Source organism: Podarcis tiliguerta (assembly GCF_965153285.1).
Source record: "Podarcis tiliguerta genome assembly, chromosome: 6".
Classification (NCBI taxonomy): domain Eukaryota; kingdom Metazoa; phylum Chordata; class Lepidosauria; order Squamata; family Lacertidae; genus Podarcis; species Podarcis tiliguerta.
Window position 1 is genome coordinate 29,146,259 of NC_139539.1, and position 19,124 is coordinate 29,165,382.

General features: G+C 41.7%; 1 protein-coding gene across 5 annotated transcripts in view; it reads right to left on the reverse strand.

Moving 5' to 3' along the window:
• The window catches only part of CBFA2T2 (CBFA2/RUNX1 partner transcriptional co-repressor 2), a 68,344-nt gene that overhangs the window by 37,969 nt on the left and 11,251 nt on the right, over positions 1 to 19,124 (reverse strand). Inside the window, exon 1 of one of the 5 annotated variants that reach the window (XM_083444011.1) lies at positions 7,427 to 7,715. The exons of the other annotated variants lie outside the window; for them this stretch is intronic. The gene's annotated coding sequence lies outside the window, so the exon portion shown is untranslated. Of the gene's footprint in view, positions 1 to 7,426; positions 7,716 to 19,124 lie in introns of those variants that run through there. 5 annotated transcript variants of the gene reach the window in all.

Genomic DNA, 19,124 nt, shown 5'->3' on the forward strand with positions numbered 1-19,124 from the left:
TAAGTACTTAATTCGTTCCGGAGGTCCATTCTTAACCTGAAACTGTTCTTAACCTGAGGTACCACTTTAGTTTAATGGGGCCTCCTGCTGCCACCGCGCCACCGGAACACGATTTCTGTTCTCATCCTGAAGCAAAGTTCTTTACCTGAAGCACTATTTCTGGATTAGCGGAGTCTTTAACCTGAAGCGTATGTAACCTGAAGCGTATGTAACCCAAAGTGCCACTGTAATATAAAAGTCAGAAAATTCTCATGTCTCCTATGCAGTAAGATGCAAGAGTTCCAGCTCACTTACACCTTACATAAGCACCACCAAAACAAAAACACAAAACTAGAGCGTCTTCTTTCTATGCCTGTTTGTAATGTCCTAATCCACTGTGTGCTAACTCCAAAATGAAACAAGTTCTACTCTTCTACAGCCCACATTAGCTAAATGATTATGTCAGCAGCTGGAAGGAAACAACTTTCCTGATCACTACCAGCTGGGAGGTTTGTCCCATTAATTTGTAAACACAGCAGGAAAAATCAGTTCTGTCCCTCCCACCCACCCACACATTCAACAACAGAAGCCAGAACATTGAATTTTTTTCTCACCAAGATATGAGTGCAATGAAGCTACTTCTCGATTTGACAGGGAAGTGACCGGGGGGGGGGGGGGAGAGAACTCTGAAGTGACTGTAAGTTTAACACCCAGAAGAAACAAAAATTAGAGCTTAAAGGGTCTCAATGTTTTTCTAAAACACGTTACAAAATTGGACAAGCGGAGTCCTGAGGTTTGGGACCTATACACACTACCCAGAGGAGTTTCTCTCCAAGAAAGAGAAAAATCAAAACATCTGCTAGACATTGGTGGAAAACCAAAGTACAGTATTAATTGTCCACACCCCTGAAAGTTAGAGTCAGGAATTAGCAGTATTTCATGGGTTGGCTAAACAGAGGAATTACAGGATTACCGAAAGTTACAAGCCCATCTGCAAGAATAGAATGCCTACAATTTAGCTCACAGCCGGATTAACCACCAGGCAAAACTATTATATTAATATAATGTTGCTATGTGTTCAAAACACAAAGCTACCTAGTTTTTCTAAGTGGCCACTATGCTTTATAATATGCACTTAAGCACGGTACACAGGACGTAGGTTGCTAAGTGCTACAGTGTGCGATAAAATTGAGGATCTGTATGTGTGATTTAAGATGCTCATTTTGAAGAATTAGCCTTGAACATAATGGCTCCCATTTACATGAGCCTAATCAGCTTCCTTCTTCCACCTGCTCTGCGTGCAAAATACTCGTGTGTTTAAACCTCTCAGTAATTGATGTCCATTTTCTCCACAGGATCTCAAGGTACAGTTTGAATGCAAGACAGACAGATGCACCCCTCACACACCCTCTGTCTGCATCGAAGAACCGAACCCCAAACAAAGCAATAGCTAAAGCCAACAATGAGCAAACTATTTCCCTTTGAAACTCCTAAAACATATGTGACACAACAAAATTGTAAGTTCTGTTTTGGCAAAGGGTACATATTTTACTTCCTTCAAGAAAAGAATATCCACCTCTTACTAATCCACTGTTAGCTAGTCATGTGAGGGATCGTGCACATTATCAGTCATATGAGTTGTTTCAATCTTCTTCCTGCATGAAGACAATGGCTGTGATCAAGATGATCATACCTTAGCTTAATAAGCAGAAATATAAATGAACTTGGTGGCTACACCATCTGCAGCTTTGCTACTCTCATTGCAGGAGTTTGCAAAGAAACCAGGTATTGTTTCCTGTTTCATCTGAACACAGAAACTACAGATTCCCCCCCCCTCCTTTTAAAAACTTGCCTCCTATATTGTGATTGCACAGTGCTCACACGCACACATAAAATTGAGGGGTGGGAAGAAACTTAAGATGTCAAGCTGCATAATATCTAGTGGACCAGCTATCCAGAAAAACAAGTTGGCTAGGAACCAAACAAAATGATTTCACGAGCACTAGCAAATCCTGATACCACATCATTTCCTTGTTCAAATTATAGGCTGCCCTCTAGCTCTTTCTAAACAAAACAGAAATCCTCTTATTTGTTTTTTTGTTTAACCGTGCATTTTAGCTAGGCTCAACTTTGCAAAACAGAAACATATCTAAGGGTGGGGTAGGTGAGGGGACACCCACAACACTTTTGATTAAATGTTAATAACTTCTCTTGAGAGGAGCTCAGGCAAACCTACAGGGTTCTCCTTCAAGATCTCAGCTGAAACTCATCAGTCATTTGTTTCAATGGTGCTTGTGCTGGCAAACATCCAAGTAAATTGTGCCTTTAGATGAAGGTGGAATTTGATACAGGGAAGAATACAAATTTTCTTTCAGGCTCCACAGACTTATTTTTAGCAAACTAACAAGCCGTATGTAAACGTTACCACTTTCCTCTTGAGGGAGGCAGCACTTCCCTCATGTCATTTATAGGAGTGGTTCAACCGGACAAAAAAGTTCACTGGCTAAATACTTTCCATTGATGATCATCTAACCGCTGGCAGGGTCCTTCCAGCTAGTGCAAAATCCTCACACATTTGGCTATTTCAGAGCACTCCCTTGCTAGCCAACGCTTATTGCGCATTTGGGAAGCATTGAAGGAAGAGGGGAGGAGAGGAGAGGGTGTAATTAGCTTCACTTGTAAAATGTTTGCCATAGTTGTAATGCTGACTGATGGGAAGCCTATGGGGGGAGCCTAATAGATTTCAGGACATTGTTCCTTGCAGATAATAAAGTGTGTGTGTTTCAGGGTGGAGAAATTGGTAAGTGGATACTACTTCCCACCACAAGCCCATATGGATGTAATCAAGCGCAAGGGTGGCAGCTGGGGCCAATAACAGTCACCTGCAGTTGAGGGACACGAGGGGCTTGGGGATCGGTTTTTAATGCTAATTTCCCCTCCAAAACAATGAGCTAGAAAGAGCAAAGTAACAGACGAGATGGGATGAATAGAGACCGGCTGGAACAATAGCTGCACCTGGTGTTAGGAGCAGAGGAACAGAGCTGGCACGCGTCAACAGCACAGGGCACATCTGTTACCCTCACAAAGTAGCCCATCCCCCTCCTTCTCCACCAGCCTGCGAAAGCCATATGAGGCCTTTAAATATTCACAGCTTGCCGTACAAGCAACAAGTTTGAGTTCTTTCAAAGGCTCCACTGGTCCCTTCTCCGTCTAGCCTACCAGAGTGCGCCGAATGACAGAAGGCGATCACAATTCACCTCACAGAACAGGGCAGAGACCCGTTGAAAAAGCGAGAGAAAGTCAAATTAAATTAAATGGAAAGCCCAAAAGTCTGTGAATCAAGTCGCTTCCATGGTATGCAGGATGCGTGGGGTTTTTCCAGGATCTCACAGGTTTTGTCTCTCCACCCCACCCCACACAAATCTGTGCCATTAGCCAAGCAACAGAGCGACATAGCAGAACTCTGCCCAATATGTGCCATTTCTAAAAGACTCGCTTCATATTGGGAAGACAATCACCTACTGAGCTATCGTTAACTTGCAAAAGGACTTGGCAGCGCAACTGGACTGAATATAAAAGAACATGTTAAGCTTCATACTGCAAATATGCCACTCAGAGCAAGAGCCTTTAGTGAGGAAAATGTACACAGCAAGGCAAAGTCCACAACAGGTCCCTTCAGAAACTTATTTCCTGATAGGTCTATGCTACAGTCAGGAGGCTATGAGATCTTGGGAGCATACTATCGTTAAAAGCAGAAGTGGGAATGTTTCAAGATTCAGCTCAGAAACCCACACCCATAGCCTATATTTAAATCCACTTCATCTCAGAATAGCAGAAAACTTATTCTGTGGACAGACCATCAAAGCTTTATCCAATTCCCTCTCATACAGTACGGAGATTTGAGAGGGCGAAGTCAATGCCACTTGAGAAACATGAAATATGTTAATATTTAACTTGTGGTAAAGTTAAAATATTTGGAGTGACTGAGAAAAACTAGTTCCTAGCAGTTCCTTTTTTCTTGTTGCCTTATATTCAACTTCTAGGGTGCCTGAATCAGTACAGCTGGCTAAGTCATTTTTTCCTATTTAGTCTCAAAGGTAGTTTCTGAATGGATCATACCTTCCATTGTTGAACGAGTGAAAAATGTAGCTGCCCAGAATGGCCCAGAAAAGTGATCCAGTCAAAAGAAACCACCTTCCTTATCCAAGGACAGCCTTCCCCACCCTGATGCTCTCTAGAAGTTTTGAACCACAACTCACATCTGGGTTGTTTTAGGCCAAACATCTGGAGGGTACCAAATTAGTGAAGGCTACCATATACAAATTGAAATTTAGCATGAAGCAATGTATTTCAATCAGCACATCTTAGAAGCTGCCATTGCTCTCCATCAAAATTACACCTGGATTTATTTATTTTAACATTAAAATTTCAATCAAGGGGAGGGCACTCTTTAAGCTTGACTTCAGGTACAGAAGTACCCCAAACTGGCACAGCCCCTTTCTAATGAACACAACCAGAAGCTATACCATCTTATAAAAGAAACAGCGCTAATATTTCTGTAGGATGTGCTTAATATGATTGCACTTGCAAGAAATGAATTAGCATTGGATTCAAATTATTGAGTACCAACATCAACATTTTTAGGCAACTGGGGTAGTATTCAATATTACTCAGAGAAGACCCATTGAAGTTAATGAGCATGACTAACTTAGGTTCATTATTTTCAATGGGCCTACTCTGCATAGGATTTAGCTGAATATCACCCTAAGTCATCAGGAAGTTGGAAACTTTACAATTACTGGGCTGCATAATTTCAAAAATTTTGTTTGACAGCTTTAACAGTATCCATTCAGAATTCAACCAATTCCTCCATATTTAACCTCTCATCCCCACCCCCACCCCACAAGCAGGTGGCAAAATATCTTTAAACCAACAGACATGGCACTTCTTGCATTTACAGCAGATTCACACCAATGCAAACTTGAATTAGGCTACAAACAACTTGAAAATGAATAGGAACAAAATTCAACTTTGAGTCTTTTGATATTTAACTGTACAGAGCTAATAGCATACAATAATATGGTGTTTATGATCAGTGGACTTTGGGTTACTAAATAATATTTGTCAAACAATTAGATCTGCAGAGGGAAGGGGGGCATTAGAACAACAAAAGCCACATTGGTAAGTTCTTTACAATGGGAAGTATTCATGCTGCAGCTTTTACAGTAAGGAAAATACTCAGGTCTCTTTGTTGAACTGCATTCTCTCAATTGAGCAACAGTTCTTGGCTTACTTTAATCCAGGGATGGGGAACACTTTTCAGCTTGAAGAACACATTTCCTTCTGCACAACCTTCTGGGGGCTATATGCCAGTGGTTAGCGGGGCCAGAGGCAAAAGTGCAGAGAGAAATGAATGTGAATGTTATGCTAGTTTTGATACACCCTCACGCATCCAAGCAACCATGAAGTGTTATCAGAGTTCATAGACACATTCCCGCCATGCAAAAACACCAAGAAGGGTGAAAGCAGGGCCAATGAGAGATGTGGCCTAGAGAGACCAGAAGGACCACATCTCTCTTCTTATGTTATTCAAAACAGAGTTTGAGGTCTTTCTTCTCCGAAGTCTAGCCTTTCAAGTTACGGGAATTCTTCTCAAAGCTACTGAGAGGCTATCTGTCAATAGCTTGAGTGTCCGGAAATTCTAAAAGTAGCTTTATGCTTTTCATGTAAGAATGAGACCCCCAGTCCTATGGTCAAAAACTTACTGAAGGACCTCACCTCGAGTATTCATATCTGAAGATACTGATAAATATCTACGGGTAGACCAACATGCTTCAGTCAAATGGCTTTCTACAAGGACTTTCTAGTAAATTATATTCATCCAACCCCTAACTCTAATTGTATCTCCTCAAGACGACACACTTATCAAACTCCTGGTGCTAGATTAGAAATAGCACACCACACACAGAGACACACGCAACAAACTACTGCTGGTTTCTCCATATAGCCTCACACTTCCAAGGAGCTCATGAGCAACACTGACCACTGCATGAGCCTTTGAGGAAATCAAGCTAGACACACATTGAAGATGATCACCCACAAGACATTTTATGTCATGAAGCAACACCCACTATGTTTTTTGTATGTGCATTACTGATGAGAAAAAAAGCAACACTGCCTACTTCTGTAAACTATTTCTTAGCAGCACACTAACATAAATTGAAAGAAAGGACCAAAAATGAGGTGGGAGCAAAGGGTAAGCTCACAGTTGCAGTCATTTCTTTCAGCTCTGAATAACCACTCAGGTTTAGGAAAGCAAATGTTTGGGATGCGAGCATAGGCATTGTTATAATGCAGTATGTCAGACTGGGGGATTTGGCTGTTAGCAGTGAATACATGCATAGTACTATTTATCACTTTGCTAAAAAGGGAAGCCCCACCATTTTGCATGAACCAAACAAAAGCAAGTGGGAATTAGGGAATAAACCTGCCTTGGTCTAGGTGTCCCAAAGGACGAATGCACATCTTTAAACCTTTCCAGTCTGATCTCTTAAGTAACTGGGTGAAGCATTTAATGGAAACACAGAAAAATAAAAACGATAGTGGGTCAAGAGTTTGAATCCTGTACACAAAAAACAAAACAGTGATTTGGCACTTCCTGGGTGCGCAAAACAGAATCCAAGGTCCTGTAGCAACTCATTACACACAAATATACCTTGACAATGAAGATTTTTATAACGAGTGCACACTGCTGCACCATAAACTGCACCAAAGAGTTAAACACCGGCAGCATTAACTGCTGCTTTTTCCAGGAGAGGGAGCATGTTAAGTGTACGCAAGCCTGACAGGAATGCAAACAGAACAATATGCGTTTAAAAAAAAAACAGCATTAAAAATTATTTGAAATGAAAACTGGAATTCACTGCTTGAGTTTATCCCATTACTGCATGACTGTCATTTTTATGCAAATATTAAAAAAAAAATTATTGTAGTGTAAAGTCTATGGCATCATATATATATATATATATATTTAAAAAAACATCCCATTACACTATGAATTACTGAAAGCTAGCATCCTTCCTAAGAAATAATGTTTCCTCATGACAAAAGAAAGATACGGCATTTGCATTGCTTTTTCTCTCAGCTACGAAAATCCATGTAGCAAATCTGCTCATCTAATGAAGTTTTGACACAGCAGAGGCACTGCAGTCAAACTGAGGGTTGGTTAGGGAGCAGGGAGGGAGCTGTAGCAAAGTACTGCATCTGTTAACATTTTCTCTTGCATGCACACACACACACACACACACACAGGCACCAACCTAATGAATAAAATTGTGCTTCTGGTGCAATTTAGGCCACAAAACAGCTTTTTTAAAAAAAATCCCAGTAAAACTGAAATCAGAACAGCCTTCTTTAAGAGGAGTATTATTTAGAGGAGCTCACTTACCGTATGCACCCAAATGCCAAACAACAACAACAACCAGGCTGCTGTCCAAAAGACACCCGATTTCTTTAAAATATAAATAAAAATGGGTCTTCTTTTGCAGCTCCTAATCTTCAAGCGGAGTCTGTGACAAACCTTCCTTCTCTTTTCATTAGCTGGACATGTGTCAGCTTCCTCACATCTGCGATTTCTCACTGACTGGAGCCGCCTGTCTGATTCCAGAGAAACACAGATGGATCCCAGATGGGAAGGTCCTGCCAAACAGACCAGCTCTTTACCTTGCCAGAATACCCAGATATGCGCTCTCTCGCTCTTGCTCTCACACACGTCTCTCTCTAGTACTCCCCCCCCCCCGCCCTCCTCCCTGTCACTTGCTCTCTGTTACCAGGACTCTCTGCCAGCTGATGTCACTAAGTACACACCTACTGGTGGCTTTCACATTAAGTCTGACATTAATATGTTAAAGACTTGTAATTTGTTTATAGCCAAATCGGGGAGGGGGGGGAGAGAGACAGCGCCGTGCTAAAAGTATCCAAGACCAACCCTGGTGAGTAACGGCAACGGCAATGGCACTGCATGTCCAGCGGGACTGACCATGTCAAAAGCCTCCATCTTTATCCTCCTCCAGCTCTTCTTGCCTTTTATGAAACATGCACACTGGAGACTAATATACTATGTCATAAGCGTCCTTGGGACAAATGGACTGGTCATCTCAATGGGTAGCAAGAGAGCACAAGGTGGTTGTTTTTGCTAAGTGGGTTCCAATGAATGCAAGAGGTAGGATTTACGCCACATTGCTATGCAGAGCACAAACGAATACAAAAAGCCAATCAAGTGAACATGGAACCCCATCACTGTGCTTGTATGACCTGCACCCAGCAGAGGCCACTTGTGATTAATGGCCATGAGATAGTGTAATCAAACATCTAGAGAGGGACAATACCTTTTAGCAGTGCAGCAGCCACTCCCAATTTCTACATTGTGCAAATTCCAATTAAAAAAATTAAAACGCCTTCCCCCTTAATTTTGCCAAATATACCCTTTTCTGAATAAATCAGACCTTGCCTCCTCCTTTAATGCCCTAGTTAACTCTGCACTTGATTATCATAATGTACTCTACATGGGGCTATTCCATAAAGTATTCTGAAATTTCAACTGGCACAGAATGCTGCCCAGCCTTAAGTAATCTGAACCGTATTAATTTTACCCCCCTCGGGTGTTCCTTAAACAATCTGTGGACAGCATAGTGGGAAGGTATGACTTTCTGAGTGGGAATATATAAAGGACAGTTATAAGTGTATTCTGAGAGTCCTTACAGTCCTCCCCACACATCAAGAAATCTGCATTAATCACAGTTCCCCATCATTCAACTGAATGTGTTTAGTATAGGTGGAGTACAAAGGGGGCTTCTAACTTGGGCAATTATTTCAGGAATCTGACAAAATAGGCCCTGTCTGTTGAAAGCTTATGCCATCATCTTATGCTAAATCTCTAAAGCTACCACAAGACTTGTTGCTGTTGTTGTCATTGTTGTAATATAGACCAATCTGGTTATCCTCCAAACCTCTCACCGGACTACTGAAGTGTTCATCAAAAGCTTCATCTTAACTTTCAGTTTTGATTTATTTATTTTTAAACTGAATTTGGAGAAATTGTTTGATAAATTAGCACATTAATTTTCTGAAGCTTTCCAACAGCATGTAAAACTTCCCTGTAAACTGTCTCTCATATCTTGGCCACAGGGTCTGCAACAATACAAAATGTGGCATGTGTTAGCAATTAGAAAGCAGCAGCGCGGGGGGGGGGAGAGTGATAGGTTTCTGATGTTACAGGAGTGCTAAACTAAATCTCGAATCCCCAACACAGGAAGTGCATGTTTATAAGGCAAGCATTCTCACAAGATGGAAGAAATGATCAAAGGAGGGGGAAAGCCAGTAAGAAGTCACATGGTTTTTTAAGTTATGCAAGTGTGCTTCAGATGGCAGCCTCAGAAAAGCCTTCAATTAATTGCCTAGTACATATTGCTGTGGTTCTTGAACTGTTGCAGAAAATGTGTCATGAATGAGAATGATTTGGCCTCCATATTTTTAAAGATGTATGCCAATGATTAAAAAGTAGGTGTTTAAAATTCCCAGAGTCAAAATCATTCTACTGGATGCTGAAGAGATTTTCAAAAGCTAAACCAGAGCGCTTAAAAACCCTGTGGACAAGCAGGAACAGAAAAACTCCCAACAAGGTAGCAATATCCCCAAGTTCTCCAGATTTCTAGAGATCACAATATACATGGCATGGGGCTGAAATCCTACATTCTTGTTATCTGCATTCACACACCAGTGTGATCAATGAGGCTTCATAGGAGACATGGGCACTAGCACTCTGTATCACAGGCCTTTTTTAAAAAGATCTTGGATGAGAGAAATAGTATTCCCTGATAAATTACTTTCAGTGCTGTTAAGAATACTGTGTGAGAAAAATGATTAAGAGCATATTCTAAGTCAAAAAGCAGACATTGGTTATTGCTGTCGTGAACTGCATGTGAATATTTAATACATTTTTTTCAGGAAAATTGCTCACACAAGAATAAAGACGCCCTCTTTTTCTGACACAAGTATTATATTCTTACACATATATGAAAAAATATGAAGCTGCAACACACTAAGAATATATTAGTTGGATTATTCAAGCAAACTGGGAATTATATTGCTCCTTATTAAATAGCTTAAGTAGCTACCCCCATCCAACAGTTGCTTCCATCAACATAGAGCTGTAATAAAGCACTTGCATCTGTTGAATTTCTGCCTGTCAGGCAGCTGTTGAGGGTTCAAGAGCAACGTTCATGTGCCCGTCGAAATGTGATGGGCTCATCTCCTTCATGATAGCTGATTCTTTCGGCTGCTTCACATACTCCTTTTTCCAAACGAACCTATAAATTACTAGACGTTTTAATTTGAGCACACACATGCACACACTGGCAAATACATGTGTCTTGCAGGTACACTCACAGTGCAGCTGGTAGTGGCCACAACTCCAAATTGTGAAGGTGGCATACCTAAGTAACATCTGAAACAGCCTTCAAAAACAATTATGTGAGTTTACCCTTCCCTTCAAAGATTCACACTTACTTGATTACCACAGGCTCTTTTAGAGAATAAATGTCCTTAGTGTATGGCAAGAATGGGGAGCCTGTGGCTCCTTCCGATGTTGTTGCACTATAATTCCTATCAGCCCTGGGCACTTGCCTTGCTTGTTGGGACTGATGGGGGTTGGACTCCAGCAGTTTTCTGTATGGCATTGCCTAGTTGCACTAGCGTCAATGTTCCTCATCTATAAAATAGTAATTATTACTTGGTTGGTTACTTGTGATCACATCTTTATGTTCTCTTGGTGCCCTTTTAGGTCTGATGTTAAGAGTTCTGCAGCAACTCAGAAATGAATTTGTACTTGTTATAGCAAGGTTTCCCCAATTTATGGTTTACAAGGTACAGGAATCCATTGTAATCTTCCTCCCCTCTCCAGCTGCCATTTTTGGTACCAGTTCCAGTTGGCTGATCCTAGAGTTCTAGTTTGAAAAACAAAAGGTAGATCCTATAAGCTTGAAGTTGGTCCGATTCAGTCCTAAACGGTTATCCTCATCAGCAAACCTCCCACAGAGGAAACAGATTTAGGGCATTTGGCATATGAACTTTCTAACACAGCAAGCTTTTCACAGGAAAAAAAATGAGGCAGCAAACCAGCTTGGAGAAGGAGCAGCCAATGCCAGGATTTTGCAACCCAGACAGCAACAGCTCAGTGGAAAGAAATAATACTGCCTGCAATGACCGGGAAAATGCTTTGAAGCTGTTTTATTTTCTTCATGTAAGAAATTTCCATGCAACAAACTAGGAAAACCAAAGTTTTGAGCACAGAAGACTATTCATATCTGCATCCTCGATGTGGTTTCCGAGTTTTAAGCCAGAATTTCTGTACCTATCACAGGCCATTTCCACAAAAGTTGAACTTGTGCTGACTTTTGTTAACTGTGATGTTGTCATACAACCCTTCCCCTTTTGATGCTAGCTTTTACCCTGGAAAGAGGTCTCTAACTATTAGCATTTATCAAAATGCTGCCACTGGCATGGAGATTATTTAGGAATGCAATAGCAAACACTCATTGGACATCTTCCCAGCACTTTGCCTAGCATGGGCTTGTCCTTTGCCCTCCCATGCTATAAATAGGCTGTGGGGTCTACAGGACTTTCCATATCATGAGATAAATGGTACCCACTTCCTTTCACCCCTCCCTGTCGCATCTCCCCCTCACTTTTTTTTAAAGCTAAAGCATAAGATGATCCAGTGCAGAGGCAACATTGGTGTACCATTGATGTACTTACAACATTTATTAGGATCCATACCACTAGTGATAGAGACCACCTTCCTGGCTGATGAGCTTTAAATACACCTTTATTGCCCTCTTTCTTTGGAATGCAAGAATCATTAGTCCTCTTCGGGCAAACACAATGGGGCAAGCATGAAAACCCCATCTCCAGAGACCCGGGCCATTCTAGTTGCACTTCAGGCCTTCCTGTGTTGAGAGAGGGGGTGTGAAGGATTGTGAAGTAGAGTTTTAAGAGCACTGGGTAAACATGTTTAGAAGCCTCATTGTGATAGTGAAACCCCGCAAACACAGGAAGGTCTGGTGTAAAGTCATGGAAGGGATAGCTTCTCCTCACTTTCTGCCCACAAATAGAAAACATTGTCCACAAATGGTTCCCTGTGAAAGACCAGAAGTATTTTCTGCCTGGGGAAATAACTTCTATTCAGTACGAATGCCTCAGATTGGAAGACCTGTACAGGTATAATTACTCAGTATGCATGAGTCAGCATGCTATTAATATGTTAATACCAGCACAGCAGCAGTTAAGGGGGGGGGGGGAGCTGCAACCCTATGCAATTATTGGAGAGTATATCCTAACTTCAAGTAAGCATGCAATGAAATCCACGCCCCATTGATTTTAACGGACTCAGACAGTGTGCAATGTAACTGAATACTCTCGACACTTTTACAACAAGCTGCTGTCAGACTGTTTCTTAAGCGATCTGATTTAGGGATGCAGGGTCAATTTTGCTGTGGTAAGATAGCCACTCCTCCCCTCATAGCACAAGCTCAAGTAGGTCTCTCCTTTATAACTTTTGTGAGTATTTAAACAACATAAATCAAATGCTGAGGGGGCATTTTTACACTTCTGACCCTGATCCAGCACCTGAAGAATAATTTGCTACACAAACTGACCTATTCAAAAAGACTCCTGCTCAGTGCAATAGCTGGGACCATCTTGCAGTAAGGGTTCTACAAATAAAGCACATGTGTTCAGAAAGCAATTTCACTGCTTCAGAACAAAACTCCTGAATCGCCACCCCACACTACATTTCAGTTAAGATTTGGTAGGGCTACTGTTAGAAGAATTTTAAGGTCATATATAAAAATGTCTGAAACCCCACAGATTAGGTCCTCAACAAATTGACCTCAAATATTTCTCTGCAAGGTCAAAGTGGGAAACCTCCCCATTGTCTCTTTCCTCAGAAATCCTGTCTTAAGGGCACATTCAAGATATGAACAGGGTGTGAGCCTGTGACCTGTGGCCTAGATTCAGGAATTAAGTAGTTATAATAACAAAAGAGTGGCCAAAACCCAGATAATGCAATCAGGTAACTTGCCAGACAGGAGATAAACAACACACTCAGATTTCTGTTGTAGACCACCTTTTCTGTGATGTAGTTATGATGTATCTGGGGGGGTGGTCTTGGGCTACACCCCTTCTGTGATGTATGATGTTTCTGGGGGTGGTCTTGGACTACAGGGCGGGCAATTTAAAATGTCTAGATAAGGGCTTGCACGCATGGCTCTGGGTCCTCCTCTCTCCTGCATGTGGGGGAGCACCCTCTTGCAACAGTTAATAAAGATCAGGCTCACTAGCTGCTTTGCTTCTCAATAATCTCTGGGTGGTCTCTGTTATTTTCTCCTACCGATAGAGAACTTACAAAAGGACTCGATATGGGCTCTTGGGTACCCCATAAGGGAAAAGGAGCTGTTTTTTTTACTTACATCAGCTACTGAAGGCCAAATAAGGTCTAATGAATAAATGCTAACTGACCCTCTGTTGAACTGTGAAATGGGAACTGTGAAATGGGAATAAAATAATAATAATAATAATAATAATACAGTGGTGCCTCGCAAGACGAAAAGAATCCGTTCCGCGAGTCTCTTCGTCTAGCGGTTTTTTCGTCTTGCGAAGCAACCCTATTAGCGGATTAGCGGTTTAGCGGCTATTGGAGGCTATTAAAGGCTTAAGGGATTAGCGGATTAGCTGCTAAAAGGCTATTAGCAGTTTAGTGCCTTAGAAAAAGGGGGTGGGGAGCGGAAAAAAATCGCAAGAATCGCAAGACATTTTCGTCTTGCGAAGCAAGCCCAGAGAAATTCGTCCTGCAAAGCGCATTGAAAAACGGAAAACCCTTTCGTCTAGCGGGTTTTCCGTCTTGCGAGGCATTCGTCTTGCAGGGCACCACTGTAATAGAAAAGAACAAAGTGCTCCCCTTGAAAGAAGCAGTTTGGAACCCTATTCTAGAATATGACTACCTCCAACATGTCTGTCTCACACCTCCAGGCATTGGTTCAACATTTGAACAGTTTTAATTTGGAAATTAATTTAGAAATGGGACGCGGGTGGCACTGTGGGTAAAACCTCAGCACCTAGGACTTGCCGATCGCATGGTCGGCGGTTCGAATCCCCGCGGCAGGGTGAGCTCCCATCTTTCGGTCCCAGCTCCTGCCCACCTAGCAGTTCAAAAGCACCCCTAAGTGCAAGTAGATACCAGTAAATAGGTACCGCTTCATAGCGGAAAGGTAAACGGTGTTTCCGTGTGCTGCGCTGGTGCTGGCTCGCCAGAGCAGCTTCGTCACGCTGGCCACGTGACCCGGAAGTGTCTCCGGACAGCGCTGGCCCCTGGCCTCTTAAGTGAGATGGGCGCACAACCCTAGAGTCGGACACGACTGGCCCGTACGGGCAGGGGTACCTTTACCTTTAATTTGGAAATGGTCTGTCATACTGCTTAGGATATTGGATACCATTAATTAAACTGGGATCAGTTTACACTTGAAGTTTCAGCAAACAAATTAATTACTCTCAAACCTCGATACTGCCAGAGAATTGTGTCAGCTGCAGGATATGGGGAAAGAAAGCAGCCACCTCCTGAACTATTACTTGAAAAGGAGAAATATTAAAAATTGCAACCTGAATTAGATAGTTATGTTCTACTCTTCTGTCCAATAAGAATCCTCAAGGGAAAAAATATTGTCACCAATTAAAAAATAAATAAGCCAGCCAACAATACAACAGCAGAAAAAGCAAAAACAAAAAAACTGATGACCTGTAAAACTAACCACACATTAAATAAATACAGTATTGGGTTGTATCCAACTAAGTTTTACTCAAGAGCAAACTGACTGAAATTGATGGACCTATCTTGTCACACGCAATAATTACAAGTCTACTCCAAACATGGCTGAAACTGAATATAAATCACTGATCCTATACATCCTCTGAAATAGCAGTAATGTCTAAAACTTAGCACAGAGGGAACCAAACGGCTCCACAAAGGGAGGCTTTGCAGAGCCTGGGTGCCACTATCAAAAAGGCCTCAACTTCCAAGGACATTTACTCTATTTCAGATAATCCAAGGGAGATAAAACAGGGCCTCTTTGGATGAGCTCACAGCAAGAAAGTTCATTTCATCAGACCTGTATGCATATTCATGTAGATATATGAATAACCTATCTTCTACAACCCTTTTCAGTGCAAGCTTAAAACACTCTTTATTTAGGCAACCTTATACTTTGTTGCCTAACTTTATTTAGACAACATGCAAACATTGACATATTTTGCCCTTTTCTGCTGTTACTTTTAATTATTTATAAATCTTTTTAACTACGATGATAGAATCATAATTTATAAATATCTTGTAAACTGTTGAGAGGTTTTGCTACAATGAAGTGGTGTGTAAATTTTGTTAAACAAACAAAAATAACAGGGAAATGTAATATTAGAGTTTTGTATAACTAAGTTCCAAACTTCAGTCCCACCTGTGCCTAAATCAAGGGTGGTGGGGGGAGTGATCAGATGAACAGCTTAAGACCTTACTTGGGAGAGGATGTTAGTAGTGAGAAAGATGCTTCTGTGGTTAATTACTCCAATGCAGCAATTTGTTATGCATGACAACAGGGAGTTCATACCTTTGTGGAACCACAAAACAAGGCAACAAAAAGGCTGAATAGCTGTCTGAACAAGATAGGAGAGGAGTGAAGAATCAGATGTTGGTGGCACTACAACCCCTCTGAACTCTCACCACTGGACTCCTAGAATTAGAATCCAATGACAACTGGAGGGCTTGGTGTTTCGAATGTACGAATTATAAAATTCTAGTTTCAAGCTGCCTTCACTACTAGTGACACAATAACATTGGTGCGAATCTCCAGATTTTTAGCTTTAAACCTAAATACATTTTTCACACATATTAAAAATAACACCTAAGGTTCCCTTACATTATTTTCAAGGTGTGCGGATGGTCTTCACATGAGCTGTAATGCAGAAGAGAAGCAGAATGTGCACTGGTACAAATAAGTAAATGTGCTTAGTCTTTACTGTTTTGGCTCCAGGAGACCTACATATTTATTGCGGCATAAGCTTTTGTGGACTACAGTGGTACCTCAGGTTACAGACTACCTCGGGTTAAAAACTTTACCTCAGGATGAGAACAGAAATCGTGCGGCAGTGGCGTGGCGGCAGCGGGAGGCCCCATTAGCTAAAGTGGTAGCTCAGGTTAAGAATGGACCTCCGGAACAAATTAAGTTCATAACCAGAGGTGCCACCGTTTAATCAACTTCATTGGAGGCATGAAGTGTTATCTGGTGGCAGGCACACATATGCATGATTGTGGGGAGGTGGGAATGATAGATAAAAAAAGTCCAGAGAAAATGAAATAAGGAAAGTAAAGATAAAGGTAGCTCTCTCTTCTCCCCCCACCACTAGGAAAAACAACCCAAATTGTGTATTCAGGGTAACGCCTCATGCATGTAGTGCATAATGAATTTGCTAATTTCTAAGGTGCCAGAAGACTGCTGTTGAATTACATCTTGATCAGTGCTTTTGTTAAGCAGATCCTGTATTTATATTTAAACAAAAACCAACTTAGGATGCAACCCTATACTGACTTACCCAGGATGAAGCCCCATTGAATTTTAAAGGACTTTAAGTACAGGATTAAACTGTTATGCTATGAGTGTGTTAGTATCGGTTTTAAGGGGCTCTTCCAACCATTTACACAGTGATCCTCCTTGCAGTCAATATTGTATTATTCAAACAAAAAAAATTTGATTTGCAGGTTCAATACTGGAATGCTTCCCTCTCATCCTTTCACTGATCACAACCTCCCAATTTGTATAGTATCTCCAAATATCAGTGTGCATATATATATAGAGAGAGAGAGAGAGAATGAATATGGCCAGGGGAGGAAAAAAGACAGACCTTTTTGTGCCTGGCCTGGCATTCCAAGCTCTCCACTCGTGGCTCCATGAAGTCTGATTCAGCAACAGTGCTGGGAGCTATTAGTTTACGAAGGACCAGCACGCCCACCCAAGCGCAGACGACTGCGAGGGGCTCCTCTTACACCACCACCATGTGCCTTTCATTCTGCCTTAGAGGAGGCCTGAAAGGTTGTGGTTTTCACTTAAGACAGGAAACCAATCAAAAGCCAGAATGGCCAGGGGAGAAGGGAGCAGAGGTCAAAAGGAGAATTACAGGATCTCTTCCAGACTGCGTGGCTGGCACAGGAGATATTAATTAATGTGCAATTTATTGGGAGGATTTGGCACCATCACCATCCATTAGCTTAGTTCAATGTAAACTAATGTGCATTTCGTCCTTCCTTCTTTGCCCTTATTCCACCTCTCCCTTCTGTTTATAGATCTGGGGAACAGCCACTCTTGTCTCCAGTCTCGCTTTTCCTCTGCAGCCATTCTCTTTCCTTTCCCCATAGGAAGTAGGTGTCAGTAACTGCATGCTGACCTTCCTTACACCACCATCCTGTTTCAATAACTCTTTCAATCTTTCTCTCATACACATATTTATATTATATTAATTATATTATATTATATTATATTATATTATATTATATATATATGATATATATATATATGAATGTTATCTGTTGACAGAACACAACAGTTCTGTTGCAGCAGTGATGCAGATACCTGCAAAATAAACTACAGTACTTCTATATTTTTAAAACAAACAGCAGGTCTAAATACATATCAAACAAACTAGAAACTAGCATTTCTAGCACACAACAACTTTCAAATGACAAGCCTTTATGGCATGTAAAATGTATAGGTAGGGCAACCATACAATATAACTACAACTCAGACCCATGGCAACTTGAAGACCATTGGTGACCCAGGCAACTTTGTGGCAGTATTTCCTAAATAGCCTTTTTTTAAAAAAGTGCTCCTGCACCTTCTCTCACCTTCAGTGTTTACAGTAGCATTTCCTCATTCATACCAGCCTTTTAATTATAATGGGTAAGCTGCTTTTGAGAGACAGGCCACCTAACGATGCAATTTACAAAAACAATCAAATCCACTTCTTTGCAAAGTAATCATAACAAGCAGCAGAATGAGCATGGGGAAATTGTGCAGCCCAAAGTAATGGCAGAATAAGAAGTGTTTACAGTAAGTTTAAAAACAGCTGAAGTGGGGGCAACCAAAGGGGAAAAATGGGAGAGTTCCATATCTGGTGGCCAGTACCAAAAATGCCCTTTCGCATGCCACCACCCAGGTATCTCATAGGAAACCAGTGCAAAAATTGGAGTATCAGGGTTATATGATCCGCACCTTGCTGCCTCTGATAACAACCAGGCAATGGCACTCTGCACGAGCTCCTGAGTGTCCTCTCTGGCATTTTGGAGCCTGAGAAGCTCCTTGGCTGGGTCAAGACGGGAGAACAAGAGGCACAAGTCTCACTCTGAACACTGGTAAGAACATACAATAGTCCCTACCATGTGGCAGTGGAGGCTGTGGAAAAGACTTGTCTTGCAGCTCACATGGCATCCTCTACTAGCCAGCCGTCTGATGGTCTGGAGATTACTGGAAGGAGGAACCTCTTGAGCACATGAAGACCCACTGTGACCAACAGGCTTATGCACTTTTGAGGATAAAGTTGCTTGACTTCCGAGCGATTTTGCACTCGTGGCATGCAATTTCACTGCCTATTTCAAGTAAACATTTCCTCAGTCTTTTACAAAAGTGTGCAAGGCCCACACTGCTCTCTGACAGCACAAAACCAAGCATAGCACAGTCTAGCACTGTGACGCCTCAGATGGCACCAGTATTACAGTTGGAGTGTTCTGCCTCAAGGAGCCCAAGGAGTGCCCAGCTTGAGCAGCCTAATCATCCCTGGTATCACCGCAGAGACTGCCAAGTAGGGGGACCAACTGTGGCAGGGACACCTGTCCGATAGGAAATAGACTAAAACCAGCCATTCATTTCACACAGGCCAGTAAACAGCTGTCAGATGGTAATAACTTCATCAATGCCAACCTGGGCTGCAGCTGAACCAGTGACCTCCAAGTGAAAGGCTCCATATGCCATTCCTAATCTCCTATAAGCCATTTA